The 4,758-nt window shown below is 38.7% G+C and overlaps 1 long non-coding RNA gene across 1 annotated transcript in view; it reads right to left on the bottom strand.

Annotated features, from left to right (window-relative positions):
* LOC107675077 (uncharacterized) overlaps positions 1–940 on the bottom strand; it is a 9,855-nt gene extending 8,915 nt beyond the window's left edge. Inside the window, exon 1 of the long non-coding RNA XR_001632573.1 lies at positions 841–940. This is a non-coding gene — a long non-coding RNA (uncharacterized LOC107675077). The remainder of the gene's footprint in view (positions 1–840) is intronic.
* Between the last annotated feature and the right edge of the window lie 3,818 nt (positions 941–4,758).

The following is a 4,758-nucleotide window of genomic DNA, read 5'->3' as shown; positions in this document are numbered from 1 at the left end:
TGTGTGTGTGTGTGTGTGTGTGTGTGTGTGTGTGTGTGTGTGTGTGTGTGTGTGTGTGTGTGTGTATGACCGTTCAAAAGTTCAGTAAGATTTTTTAAAAAGAAATTGATTTCAGCATATTGAAATTTATATTTAGCAAGGATGCATTAAACTGATCAAAATGAAAAAAGACTAAATTGTTAAAAATATATATTTATATATTTCAAATAAATGCTGCTTTTTTCATTAAATAATCCTGAAAAACATATCTAGTTATTTTAAGCAGCACAACTGTTTTCAAAATTGATAATAACAATAAATATTTTTTGAGAACCAAATCAGCATGTTAGAATGATTTCTGAAGGATCATGTGACACTGAAAACTGGAGTATTCAGCATTGCCATCACAGGAATAAATTACATTTTACAATTTAAAATTTCTTCAAATAGAAACGTTCTTTTAAATGTTAATAATATTTCACAATATTTCTGTTTTTATTTGTATTTTTGATCAAATAAATGCAGCTTAGTGAGCATAAGACTTTCAAAAAAAAGCATTAAAAATATTACCGACCTCAAACTTTTGAATGGTAGTAGTATTTATACACTACTACTAAAATATAACTGCATATTTTAGAAGTTACACAAGTTACACTAAAATACCATTTTGATTTCATAACATCTTTAAATTGCAACACTTGAAATGCATTTGCTATTTTTTTTAAATACAGTAGGAAATCTGATTCAGCCATCCAGTAATTATCTGTATCTCAGAATAGAAGTAAAAGCTTAGGTGGACCAAAGAACACAAACCAGGGAAATGAACTCTTAGGAGGACTTTGAGTCATGAAAAGAACAAACCTGCTGAGCAATCACAGCATGGGAGGCATCGCACACGGCTTTCATTAAACAGCACACGCTCGTATATTAAGAGACCTCTGGACCGTCGACGCTGAAGGCACAAACCTGCTGAGCACAAAAAGCATCTCAATCAATACTCTCCTCAGAAATGCCTCCTCTAGATTTTCAGCTGGATGTCTGCTTAAGTGTTTTACCTAACTAATGGATTTTTCCCAGTTCTGGCAGTCGCAATCACTACGCAGATTGGTAACAACATAATTTATATCTCATTATACTGTGTTTCAGATGCTACTCATTAATCACAAAGCTATTCAAGTGAGAGTCCTAGATTTTTAGCTTATATTTGTTAAATGGAGCAGAATCTCTTTTTGTATCTCCGTATTCCACTCATTCCTCTCCCACAATCACCACGAAGAGAAATGATTTCACTCTCAAGCCTGCTCTCTCTGGGATCCGCTGCTTGAGATCCGTTAATACCTGAGTCAGGAAAACCCCTACACAGGAACAAAGCTTCCTTCTCCAGCCTTCTGTTTCAACACGACATAATCCAAGTGGGTGGATGAATCTTGCTTTTAGCGCTCATCTATTGTGAGATGGCTTAGTTATATATTTTTTTTTTTTCACCATTGTTCTGATACAATCTACGCCAAAAACATTAAATGGTGTGAGGGAAAGGCAGAAATACAGCATTGATTGGCCTAGTACAAAGGATGCCGTTTACGGCTCCAACAAAAGATTCAGTGACGCGGTGCTTTATAAGAGAAACAATGCAAAACGGCAGTGCGTTAAGTTCACACTCTTAAGTGGGAGTTCAAAATCACGGGATCTTACAGAGTTTGGCACACAAAACACAGAAAGATATTGTAGTAAAACAAAATAACTGTTCCTCGAGAGACAATTCTCACAATATAAATAGAAAATAATACAATCAATGAATTGTTCCGTCCATAGAAAGTGTAAAATGCAGTTATCACCTTTACAACTGATACTTTCCAGTTTATTACTAGCCTGGCAGTAGCCTGTTTTTCTGTTCTTTCTGGTCCATTTGCACAAATCCTGCTGTGGAGAATAAGGATTTTTGGTAAGCTAGAAATGCATGGCAGGTTGCTGACAGAATGCCATTTGATCCTGGCATATGAGGGTATTCCTTAGAGAGAGTAGTAGTGGAGCCAGAGACAGATGAGTCTTTTGAGGAGTCTCGCCTCCCACTTTCACATCGGGTGGGGGCGAGTTTTGTGAGTGCACACACATGGCTGTGTTATTGATCTAATATGATGCTCAACCCACTCACAACAGGAAATGGAACTGTACGTTACTCTGCTGGGTCACAAATAATAAGTCAAAAAAAAAAGGTGTTGATGTTTGTGCTAATATATTGCAGCAATAATAATTTGCATCGAATGAGGCTGGATGACTGTGATGTGTGACGGAACTTTATTATGAATTCGCACGGAGCAGAAACACAGTCTTAATAATTCACCGTAGTGTGCGTATTAGTAACTAGAAATACATCTCATTCTTCACAGACATGTTATAACTGATGGTATCATCAATCTTCATATCTGGCTCTGCTTGAAGATCTTAATTAAAATTCACAGCCTCACTGTTGAGTTTGAAAAATATAGATTTTGGAACAAGGATTTTAGAATTAAATCGATTATCTAAAATGGAAACATGCGACTCTCTGCAAGGTGAGTGTGATACAGTCACTGTCACTTTGGAGCGCAAATTAAACCCTCTTTTCTCTGCTGAGCAAGGGAGTTTTTCACTTTTCCTTGAAACTTGTGCTAGAAAATGCTGATGTTTTTGTACAAAACAGAATGTTCTTTGCTGTTTCTTAGACATCAACTATGTTCCAAAACCTAATGAGCTGCCTTGCTACCTGACAGCATCTTAACTGAAATGGAAGCTCATTTGAAATGCTCTGCATAGCATGCATCATTTAAATAGTGCACAATATAAGCTAAAGACTACCACAGCAAAAGCAGTGCACTCCAAGTCCTGAAGGATTTAATCTTATTAGTCAGCTCTCTTATGTGAATGAATAGCATACAGCACAACCAGTGTAGTATGATTCCTAAAGGAATCATTCTAATGAATTGGTTCTTTTTAGTGAATCAAACACATACACTGAGACCAGCATATAGTCTGATTCATGAAAGAATAATTTGGTTCTTTTTAGTGTTTCAAACTCATATACTGCTCAACCAATGTAATCCAATTCCCAAAAGAATGACTTTATAGAATCGAACGAACACATATATCCTAAAACTTGCAACTGTAAGCACACCAAAAACTATAATAATGATAACTATTAATATAAAACTTATATAAAAATAAAAAAATTGCTGTAATTCTGAAAGAATAGCAGAGTCCAGACTACAACCATTCACGACACAGAGGAACAATATTGCTGGAATTGCAGTGATTTCTTTTCCAGCTGATGAACTATAAGAACATTGACATCCCAAAAAAGACCTCTTATTAACTTTAAACCGCATAAACACATTTCATTACACCAAATACACAAAATAATGTTCTTTTTAGCAGCATCCTATGACCCCTTTAATGCATACTGTGCAATTGAACATAACTAAAGTGTGCATTTAGAACAAAAATAATGTTATTGCTTGTTGGTGTGGACGCAAATATAGTTTCATTATAGTTATCGTTATACAGTTACTGTTATCGGTGTGAACAGGTCTTAAAGGGACAGTTCACCCAAAAATTAAAATTCTGTCATCATTTACTCACCCTCATGTTGTTCCAAACTTCTTTAATTTCTTTCTTCTGCTGAACACAAAAGAAGATATTTAGAAGAATGCTGGTAACTGAACAGTTGATGGACCTCATCAACTTTCATAGTATGGAAATACTATTTAATTTTTGGGTGAACTATCCCTTTAAGACTCAAATCAGTATTTCAGACACTAGGGGTCACACTGGGGAGCCCAGGCACCTCTGACATCATTGAGAAAAGACCAATGAAATTGGCAGCAAAATTTGCATAGCTGGCCATGCCCCGGACATCCGGGTATAAATAGGCCAGCATGGCATTTGCTCACTCGTTCTGTTCTTTGGAGCCGATGAACAGAATGATCTCTCTGGGAGATGCATTCTTTTTTAGAAAGACCGCGAGTCACCTCAGCTGCTTACCGTCCTGTCCCTTCTACTTCCGGGTATGAGGCTACAATGATGTGCACTGAAGAAGAGCAAGGAGTTGTTGCGGGAGCGTTTCGCCTGATGAATTCCGGCAGATCTCTTGTTCCTCCAACCGCACATGTTCTCCAGTAGAGTTTCTAAGTGAGCTTGAGAGCCCGCCTCAGTGGCACAGGTTCGATCTATCATTCGGGGCTCGCGATGAGGATGAGCTGTCTATCACCGCATTGAAGGGTGGGTCTGACTGATCGGAAACGGATGACTCGACTAAACTGGCACTTCCGGGTACTGTGTGTTGGTCTGAGCCTGACGCTGAGATGGCAGCTGTGCTTACCCGGGCAGCAAAGAGCATCAGGCTTGAGTGAATTCTTCCACCCTGTCCTGAGCGCTCTCGCTTGAATGATTGGTTCTTGGAGATTGAGCGTGACACTCAGCCGAGCATGACACTCAGGACCCCTAGTGTCGAAGTGACCGACTGAAAGGAAATGTCTCCGTTACATATGGTAACCCTCGTTCCCTGATGGAGGGAACGGAGACGTTGTGTACCTTATGCCACAACTCTGAACTGCTTCTGAGTGGGTTGAGATGCTTCTCGACTCCTCAGAACAAAACGAGTGAGCAAATGCCACGCTGGCCTATTTATACCCGGATGTCCGGGGCATGGCCAGCTATGCAAATATTGCTCACCAATTTCATTGGCCTTTTCTCAATTATGTCAGAGGAGTCTGGGCTCCCAAGTGCAACCCCTTGTGTCGGAAC

This window comes from Sinocyclocheilus anshuiensis, unplaced genomic scaffold (assembly GCF_001515605.1).
Source record: "Sinocyclocheilus anshuiensis isolate Anshui unplaced genomic scaffold, SAMN03320099.WGS_v1.1 scaffold776, whole genome shotgun sequence".
In the NCBI taxonomy this organism is placed as follows: domain Eukaryota; kingdom Metazoa; phylum Chordata; class Actinopteri; order Cypriniformes; family Cyprinidae; genus Sinocyclocheilus; species Sinocyclocheilus anshuiensis.
This window is presented reverse-complemented; position numbering and strand designations above follow the sequence as displayed.